This window comes from Pantherophis guttatus, chromosome 11 (assembly GCF_059756535.1).
Source record: "Pantherophis guttatus breed Tessera chromosome 11, ASM5975653v1, whole genome shotgun sequence".
NCBI lineage: Eukaryota > Metazoa > Chordata > Lepidosauria > Squamata > Colubridae > Pantherophis > Pantherophis guttatus.
The window spans coordinates 5,987,536-5,997,947 of record NC_142073.1 but is presented as its reverse complement, the minus strand read 5'-3'; the positions used below and the strand labels follow the sequence as shown (position 1 = coordinate 5,997,947).

Here is a 10,412-nt window from a genome sequence, read left to right as displayed (position 1 = left end):
GGCCCACTTCATTACAAACCACAACCCAAGACTCCCAACACTTTGCGCTCTCGCAGTCTCCCTACTGCAGGGGGCTTGGTTGGATGCGTTCCCCGCACAGCATCTTGGTGACACTTGTTTAAGCCCAGCGTGCTTGTTAATTAGTTCCCCTCGATGCTTTCATGTTGATTTGACAACTTGTCAAGCTGTTCCTTTCCTCCCCTCCCTTGAGTGGGGCCTTGTGCATTTTGCAAACGTGCGCATGGCTGCAGAGAAAGAGGTCTGTATTTGCCGAAGCCGTGCAGGGAAATTAAATGGTGTGTGACGACACTCTTCACTAACAAAATGCGTGCATTTCTAAGTACGCGAACCTTTGGGGTGTTGTTCAGGAAAGTGGCCCTCTATTTAAGATAGCAGGGATTTTATATTTCTCTTATGTTGATTTTCTAAAAATGCTTTTCTAACTTGGGTTGAAGATGTGCAGGTTGTCCGTGAGAGTAATCAAGATCGGTTTTAGTGCCTACTGAGTGTTCCATTTGGAGGTTGAAAAGTTGTTGTTGTTGTTGTTGTTGTTGTTGTTGTTGTTGTTGTTGTTGTTGTTGTTGTTGTTCTTCTTCTTCTTCTTCTTCTTCTTCTTCTTCTTCTTCTTCTTCTTCTTCTTCTTCTTCTTCTAGTTCTGCTTCCTCCTCTCCTCCTCCTCCTCCTCCTCCTCCTCCTCCTCCTCCTCCTCCTCCTCCTCCTCCTCCTCCTCCTCCTCCCCAATCCCAATTCTCTTCTAGCACTGAAGATGTTACCTAGCTGGGTCACGTAACCTCTTCAAGAAAACAACCAAGCTCAGAGAGCGCCCAGGGCCGTGTAGTTCAAAACCCTGAGCTACAAATACCCTCTTCTATTTTGAATCTGAAGATTTGGTAGAATGGATTTTGGGAAATTAGAATGATTAACGTTGCCCCTGGGCAACACTCACAATGATTCTGCTTAATATTAATTAGATCTAAACGCAGTTGGATTTAGAGTTGTTTCAGCAAACTTACAGTTTTCTAAACGTGCTTCTGTCTTCAAAGCCCAAAAGAATTCCCGGGGAAATTGTTAAGCCCGTGTTTTTAAACAAGGGGACGCTGCTATCACGCACGCTTACTTCCCCTTCACTTCCTCCTTACGTGGGAATTCCTCCAGCTGAGCTCCCCCAGGAGTGCAAGGAAGAAGATTGATCTCAAAAAGGCTCTTCCCAGCCAAAATGCTTTTCCAATCAGAGCAGGAACCAAAAAAATAAATAAATAAAAATCCAAGTAGTGATGGTGCTTTTTGCCAACTTTCCTAAGACTGTTATTCTTTGGATGTGGAACATGTCTACTTTAAACTTGAAACTGCAGTTTGATCTAAATTGGCTGTACAAACAAAATGGGACCTTCAAGGTTTCCTAGGCATGATTTAAAAAAAAAAAAGAATCCAATCTGCAACATTTTTGCGGTTGTTTTCCATTCCAAATTAGGACATTTGTATAGAAGGAAACTGGAAATGTTATTCCGAAGAAGAGCGCAAAATCCTTCCGAGGCCAACCGTATCTTTTACGCACTTCTCTTTTAAACTGTTAATTCTTCTGCAGAGGCACAAAGCAATAGCCCAAAGGAATGCTTCATGTGGAATTATTTAATTTTGATGAACAAAGCACTACTTTTAGCTGGGAAAATGTTCCCTTTGAGTCCTAGGGAAAAAAAAAAAAAAAGAAGAGAAAAGCAGTTCTGAAGGAGGATGACATCACCACTTTCACACAGCAAGAATTGCACTTCCATTGCAAATCCAGTGAAAATCAGCAGCACATTTGAACCCAGGGCAATATTCTTGGAAAGCAAGGGATTGGGTGGGTTTCCTCAGGGAATCAGCATTGATTCCGCAAAGCCCATCTGCCATCTTGTTTTGGATCTTCGGTCCATTTTCCAGGGTGGCGCAGTGGTTAGAATGCAGTACTGCAGGCTACTTCTGCTGACTGCCGGCTCCCAGAAGTTTGATCCTGAACGGCTCAAGGTTGATTCAGCCTTCCATTCTTCCGAGGTGGGTAAAATGAGAACCCAGATTGTTGGGGGCAATAGGCTGACTTTGTAAACCGCTTAGAGAGGGCAGTAAAGCACTGTGAAGCGGTATATAAGTCTAAGTGCTATTGCATCCGGCCAGTAAACACTCAGCCCCATTCCGTTGCCCGGTGAGAGAAATATGAATTATTCCTGTAAAAAGCATAACCTGAGTAACGCCATTTTAAATGCCATGTTTTACCTGATATAACCTGATTATATAACCTGATTATATAACACCCGGGCTCCACCCCGCAAGGGATTATGGGGTCGTTAAAAGAGGATGATGAGTGATTCATTTAACAACTGCAGCAAGAAAGGTTGTAAAATGGGACAAAATTCCCTGAACAAATGTCTCGTTTAGGGATGGAAACTTGGAGCTCATTTGTTTTATTTATTTATTTTATTTTATTTATTTGTTGAGTACGTATTAGATAACATATATAAGTATAAACATGATTATAAATACGTGAAAAGGATACGAAGAAAAGAAAACATTAGGACAGGGACAGTAGGCACGTTGGTGCTCTTATGCACGCCCCTTACTGACCTCTTAGGAATGGGGTGAGGTCAACAGTAGCCAATCTAAGGTTAAAATTTTGGGGGTTTGGGGAAGAAACTACAGAGTCAGGTTATGCATTCCAGGCATTGACCACTCTGTTGCTGAAGTCATATTTTCTGCAATCGAATTTGGAGCGGTTTACCTTAAGTTTGTATCTATTGTGTGCTCGTGTATTATTGTGGTTGAAGCTGAAGAAGTCGTTGACAGGTAGGACATTGTAGCAGACGATTTTACGAGCTATGCTTAGGTCAGGCTGAAGATGGCGTAGTTCTAAATTGTCTAAGCCCAAAATTTCAAGTCTGGTGGCATAAGGTATTTTGTTGCAGGTAGAGGAGTGGAGAACTCTTCTTGTGAAATATTTCTGGACACGTTAAATTGTATTAAAGTCCGATATGCACTGCGGGTTCCAGACAGATGAGCTGTATTCGAGAATTGGTCTAGCAAATGTTTTGTAAGGTCTGGTTAGTAGTGTAATATTACTGGAGAAGAAGCTACGCAAGATTAGGTTTACAACCCTTAATGCCTTTTTGGCGGTGTTGTTACAGTGGGCTCTGGCACTTAGATCATTAGATATGAATACTCCAAGGTCCTTGACAGAGTGAGGGTCATCTTCAAGGTCGTGTCTGCTCAGCTTGTGTTTTGTGTTCTAATTCCTTTTGACAATGTGTAAGACAGAGCATTTGTTAGTTGAGATTTGGAATTGCCAATTTTTTGACCATTCCGACACAAAGTCAAGGTCTCTTTGAAGGGTAGCAGCATCGTTGGCGGTATTAAATAGTTTTACATCATCGGCGAAGAGAACGCAGTTACTTATAATATGATCACAAAGGTCATTTATGTATAGCATGAAGAGTGTTGGTCCTAGAACACTGCCTTGGGGGACACCGCTATTAAATGGATGAAAAGTTCTCCTGCCTTCTCTATTACGTATTCTCGTTTATTCTAAATCGGCACTGGATTCGTTTTTCCAAGGACAAAAGAAGAATTTGGGGGAAAGAGTGTCATGTAGGCCCTCGAAGCATTTTGGAGATAAGAGGGGTTTGGCGAGTGGCATTATGCTTTGTAACAGATCAGCTTTCTGTTTTAATTTTGTATCATTTAAAAAAGAAACGTTTTAAAAGGTGCCAAGCTAGATATCTGTAGGCACACTGGTGCTCGTGGATATAATTTTCAGCTTCGGAGATCTAGAGGAAAAGGCTGTTCAAAAGAAGTGTCTAATCACGAACAGAAGCCTTTGCATAACCCTATTTGAAATACAACCTCACACCATATGTTCAGATGCTGCTTTCATCCTCCTACCGTCCTAGATAAAATATTCCTCTTTCCAGGCTATGAGTGTGAACTTTTGAGTTTTGCAATACAATTCTCACAATAAACGGTGCTTAAAACATCAACGCAGAGAAAACTCATAAACTTTCTTTTTCTGCAATGGTCTTTTCCTAGATAGTGAGGTTCACTGTGTTGTGACCTAGGCCTACTGAGTCATTACAAGACACAATTAGTCCCAAACAAACCTATTTTATTGTAACAGCTGAGAACTACATTCATTCCCAGCTGAGTCCCAATTAGTTGCAAAACAAGTCCTTCGGAAGAAGTCCTTCGGGATAATCACCAACCTTTATCTTCTTTGACACCCTGCCAAAGGCCTTTCTTGGCAAAGCCCCACAGAGTTCAGAAACAAACAAGAGATGCTGACTGGAAACAGAGTTAGCAACGTTGCTTTCCTGCAAAAAGGCCCAAATGCCTCTGTTTTTCTTTTAAGTCTTATGGGAGGGGCCAATCATCTCCTGGCCTTATTCCCGAGTCGTCCCTTTTGCTTTCGCTGCTCATGCCTTCTGGCAGCTCTGCACATACGTACACTAGGGACAGGCTCCTCCTGTTCCTCTGCCTCTCTGCTGTCTAACACTGGGGGCTCCGGAGTCCGCACATCACTCCCAGATGGCCCTGGCTCCCTCTCTGCCTCCGACGTAGAGCCCTCATCCGGGCCTTTCCCAGGCTCCAGGACTGGCCCATGTTCCTCCCCAGCCTCCTCACTGTCTGACTCCGCTGCCAGCTCTGCAACACACTATAGATTTAAAGTTTATTAGTACAATCAGCACAGAAATTGCTAATTTAAACATCAAAATGAAGAAGACTCATATTTTTCTGAAATGGTTTCCTCAGAGATATTAAGCCCACATTCGAAATTCTGCATCCAGTTTTGGTCACCACAATGTAAAAAAAAAAAGACGTCGAGACTCTAGAAAGAATACAGAGAAGAGCAACAAAAATGATTAGGGGGCTGAAGGATAAATCATATAAAGAACGGTAGCTGGAATTGAGTATGGCTAGTTTAATGAAAAGAAGGGCCAGGGTTGACATGATAGCAGTGTTCCTATATCTGAGGGGTCAGATACAAAGAAGAGGAAGTCAAAGCACAGGAAGGAGGGACAAGAAGCAATGAATGGAAATTAATCAAGGAGCCTTGATAGTACAGGGGTTTAAGGCACCCTGTTATTAAGCTTATTAAGACCAGCTGCCTGCAATTACTGCAGGGTTCGAATCTCGCCAAGGCTCAAGGTTGACTCAGCCTTCCATCCTTTCTAAGGTAGGTGAAATGAGGACCCAGTTTGTGGGGGCAATAAGCTGACTTTGTATAAATATACAAAAGAATGAAGGCTATTGCTGAGCACATTGTAAGCCGCCCTGAGTCTTTGGAGAAGGGCGGCATATAAATCAAATTAAAAAAAAAAAAAAGGAGAGAAGCAACCTAGAACAAAGGAGAAATTTCCTGACAGAACAATTAGTGGAACAGCTTGCCTCTAGACGTTGTGAATTCTCCAACACTGGAAATTTTAAAGAAGAGATTGGACAGCCATTTGTCTGAAATTTTATAGGCTTTCCTGCCTGAGCAGGGGGTTGGACTAGAAGACCTCCAAGGTCCCTTCCAACTCTGTTACTTTGTTATTCATCAGATATCTAAACATTATATCTGCAACATATAGGCAACTGTGTCATGAATACATTCCTCTGGGGATTTTCAGGAGGCAGCTGATAATCGGGATATGCTTTTTCTCACAAAACTAGGGCTCCAGATTCTCTCAGTATCTTGGACAGATTAATCCAGGGGTGGGCAACTGTGGCCCTTTTACAACCTGCGGACTTCAACTCCCAGAATTCCTGAGATAGCTTGGCTGTCTCAGGAATTCTGGGAGTTGAAGTCCACAGGTTGTAAAAGGGCCACAGTTGCCCACCCCTGGATTAATAGGACAAGAGACTCATAATCTGGAAAGTGCATTGAAAGGACCTCAACCATGGCTGATGCTACAAAACGGTTGATGAATGGGATGACATCATATTTCTATGTCTGGAGGATCCTGTTTAACAAGAGCTGTGAGAATTATGTCACTTTAGTCGTAAGCCTTGCTGGAAAATAATATAAGGGCTGTCCAAGGATCAGGTCAGCAAGTCCCAACTAATTTTTGTCCTTCGCTGGTCCTACAAGGTGCCACCATAAACGGTTCTTTATTTCCAAAAAGAAAAAGGAGAAACGGGAAAGGAGAAACGGACGCCTGCTGCCAAACAATTTTGCAAACTAAATAAAATTGGTCCGACAACTGACCCAGTTATCATGTTGTGGGGTAGAGGGATTTCTGAATCAGCCATGTTCCTCCAACTTAATGAAAAGCAGTTTCATAATTCACAACACGCTGACATTCAGCCCACCCACCACAATTCCCACCTCGTCCCATCAGCCTTGAGTCAAACTGATCTGCCTCGTTTCCATTCATTGCTTCTCCAAAACATTTTTTGGGAACGTTTAACTAGAAACACCCCCCCAAAAAAAGTAAAAAAAAGAGGCTTTTTATTGTCTCAGAAAGCAATCAATAACCTCATGCCTCCAAGAAATAGTTCCTTGGATTGCTGCTGCAGGAGAATACTTGTGGGAGGAAGGAACGGGAAAGCTCCTACCTACACCAGAGTTTTAAAGAGTTGGGAAAAGTATTTTCTTTACCTCTGGGGGCCCAGGAAACTGTAGCTGTGTGGTGTAGAAGGTAGAAGTTGGAAGATTTCCTCCGAATTATTTATATATCACCCAATGAGATCATTTCCGAGAGCCACTGGAGAACTGTGTGTGGAAGGAAATATTATTATTAAAAGAACATAAAACTGATACATGTTTATCTGAAACAATGAACAAACCCCATACCTATTTTTAAGAGGACGAAAGAGAGATCCTTCTCTTCCTTCCATAGTTCCCAATCCTGCTGTTTCTTCTTCCCTTCACCCACTACAAAAAGTGGTTGGTTGCTCCCAGTTTGGTCCAGTTCTTGCGAACCAGTAGTAATGGCAATGCGAGGCTCCGCCCACCCACCCGGACATCATCATGGATGATCTGCGCATGCACAGAAACGTGCGTGCGTGTGTGAGCAAATAACACAACTCTAACTAAAAGATAAGTTACAAAAGTTACACCACTAAGGGACGCAGTGTCTCAGTGGCTAAAACACTGAGCTTGTCAATTGAAAGGCCAGCAGTTCAGCAGTTTGAATCCCTAGTGCCGTGTAACAGGGTCAGCTCCTGTTACTTGTCCCAGCTTCTGTGAACCTAGCAGTTCGAAAGCACGTAAAAAACAATGCAAGTAGAGAAATAGGGACCACCTTTGGTGGGAAGGGAACAGTGTTCCATGCGCCTTTGGCATTGAGTCATGCCAGCCATATGACCACGGAGACTTCTTCGGACAGCGCTGGCTCTTCGGCTTTGAAACGGAGATGAGCACCGCCCATAGAGTCGGGAATGACTAGCACATATGTGCAAGGGGAACCTTTACTTTACTAAAAGATGGGAAGGGGAGAAGTCAGATGAGTGGGGGGAGGGGTTTGATTTTTTTATTGGGAAAACTCTGGTCCCCGTACACCTGTGAGTCACAGAAATCTTGTGAGCGTCTTTGCCAGAGGTCCTACATCTCTCAGGAATGCCTCTGATGCAAAGTATGTGAAACAGCTGCAGCCCTTAATAGCTCAAATCTCTCTTTTTTCCCCTGCGAGTTGAATAAACATCCCTTTCCTTAAACAAAAGTCTCCATCAGGCCCTTTCCTTGCCTCCCAGAGCTTCCTAATGCTTTTTTTTTTTTTTTTTGGCTCCGTAATCAGTTAATTTGTGAGCCAACGCACGGAAGAGGAGAAAAAAAAATGCCCGCTGAAGGGGAATGAAACAAAGGAAGCCCCCCTGAATTTCCTACTCATCAATACAAAATCTGGGCACTCAGCGAATTGCTCTCACCTTCTCAGCTGTCATCCTCATTTTGTGGGAGTCTGGTACCTGGAGTTGTGGTATAGTGGTGCCTGGCAAAGAAAATGTCCTGTGTTTTTTTTTCCCCCCTTCACATCCTAAATGGATGAGAAAAGAATTCTGTATTTTGAGAAAGGCCATTTAAGAAATCTTCGAAAGGGGAAGAAGAACGTTTTGGAGATATAATCAGAGATGGAGGGTTGGCTCTGGATATCAAGAAGTGTGAATGCTCTACCTTTCATTATGCTTTTTAAAACACACGTTGTTGTTTTTTTTTTTTACTTTTTAAAGCATTTTTAACTACCGGTTCTGGCGAACCGGTCTGAACCTGTAACATTTTACCCCTGGTGCACCTGGCTGATTTTGGTTAATTTATAATGCAGCATATTATGCCCATCCAGAAAATGGATCCTGCCTGTAACCAGGTGGTGTGTTTGATTGATTGATTGATTGATTGATTGATTGATTGACCTATTTATTTATTGAATTTATCTGCTCCTCATCTTGTAACAAAACAACTCTGAGCGGCTTACAGCATTAAGTATATCTTCCTCTTCAGAATAATGAATCAGTCTTCAACTACCTGAAGGATTGTCACACACCTAAGAGGAAGTGGTTATATTGCTGCAGATGGCAGGACAAAAATCAATGGACTAAGTTTATTCGGGTGATCCTTTTATTTATTTATTTATTATTTGATTTGTAGACCGCCCTACTCCCGAAGGACTCAGGGCGGTGAACAGCCAAGCAATAAAATACATAAATACACAAAATTTAAAACCAGATAAAATCAAATTAAATCATTTTGGCCCAGACAGATTAAAACACCCCAATAATTTAAAAACAGATTAAAATTTACATATTAAAAGAGGGAGGAGATTAGGCCAAGCCCACTTGATGGAATAAAAAAGTCTTCACAGCGCGGCGGAAGGTGCGCAGATCCGGAATCCTCCGTATCTCTGGGGGGAGCTCATTCCAGACGGTAGGTGCCCCCACAGAGAAGGCTCTCCCCCTAGGGGTCGCCAGCCGACACTGTTTGGCTGACGGCACCCGGAGGAGTCCCTCTCTATGAGAGCGTACTGGCCGGTGGGAGGCTATTGGTGGTAGTAGGCGGTCCTGTAGATAACCAGGTCCTAAGCCATGGAGCGCTTTGAAGGTGGTAACCAAAACCTTGAAGCGCACCCGGAAGACCACCGGGAGCCAGTGCAGCTCGCGCAGGAGAGGTGTCACATGGGAGCGCCATGACGCTCCCATTACCACCCGCGCGGCCGCACTCTGCGCCAGTTGGAGCCTCCGGGTGCTCCTCAAGGGGAGCCCCATGTAGAGAGCATGTTGACTTAACAACTGCAATAGAGCCTGCCAGTTGTGGCCACAAGACATGAAGGTTGTAAAATGGTTCACCCACAGCTCCGAGCCAATCTTACGGCCTTTTTCTGGCAATTGTTAAGCAAACACCAAGCACATTAAGCGAACCGATTGTTCTCTATTTTGTCGAATACTGGAAATGAAATGCCTGTTTTTTTGGGGGAAAAAATGGTATAAAATGTGGTCACATTGTTTGATGCTTCAAATGACTGTAAATGTGGACCGGTTGCCGAGTGTTTGAAATGCAATCCTTCGTTGGAACTTTGGAATCAGTTTGTAAATATCTCCCCAGGGAGGTTTGTTATAACTTGGAATGTTTGCTAAGTGACCGGCCATAAGTCGAGAACTACTGGCAGAGGTGGAAGTTCACTCTAGATATCAGCAGGAACCTTTTGGGTGCACAAACTGTCTGCCACTGAAAAAGATTGCTAGTTGATGTGATGAGTTCTCCTTTGTCCAGGTCCTCAAATCTGGTCATCCGTTAGAGATGCTACGGTGGCTCCTGTAGTAAGCAGGGCATTTTACAAAATGACTTCTCTGATTCCTTCTAACTCAGGGGCATCAAACTGGCGGCCCATGGGCCCAATGCGTCACGTGTAGGCCACGCCCACCCCAGCTCCACAAATGGGAAAAACATCATGAAATTTCACTTGGCGGCAACGTAACGCAGTGAGTTTGACACCCGTGTTCTAACTCAACAATCCACGGGAAAGTTGTCGGGAAGTCCTCTGATTTGACCTTCCGTGCTTTTTTCATTCCCACCCTCAAAGTGACAATTTTCCGGGGCTCACGCTGTCCTCTTCAAGGAAGAAGAGCAATTTATATCAGGTTTTTGTTTTCGGCTCCAGAGCGCGATAGAATTCAAGATTTGGAAGGAGAAGATTTCTTTCTCTTTGTTTTGTTTTATGTTAACATATAATGAGAACTTTGTGTGCGCTGCTAGCAGCAGTTCTATTAGAATGTGATTAATGTCAGTGTATAATTTTGACAAGCCAAGCATTCCTGTGGCATGCCTTGATCTTTTGAATTCTCCCCCCCTCTCTCTTTCTCTCTCTGGATCTTATTTATTTATTGAACAACAAGTAATCGTGGCTTATCTTTCATTTTAAAATATAGATTTTTGTCTAAAAGGACCCGTATTTCAACACTGGGACATTATACTACAT

The 10,412-nt window shown here is 43.2% G+C and overlaps 1 long non-coding RNA gene across 1 annotated transcript; it reads right to left on the bottom strand.

The window, feature by feature from the left end:
• Nucleotides 1-3,739: 3,739 nt before the first annotated feature.
• LOC148112265 (uncharacterized) lies at nt 3,740-9,113 on the bottom strand. Its single transcript, XR_015729653.1, has 3 exons — nt 7,873-9,113; nt 6,605-6,718; nt 3,740-4,675 (listed from the first exon to the last, which is right to left on the bottom strand). It is a non-coding gene; the product is annotated as an uncharacterized LOC148112265 (long non-coding RNA).
• Between the last annotated feature and the right edge of the window lie 1,299 nt (nt 9,114-10,412).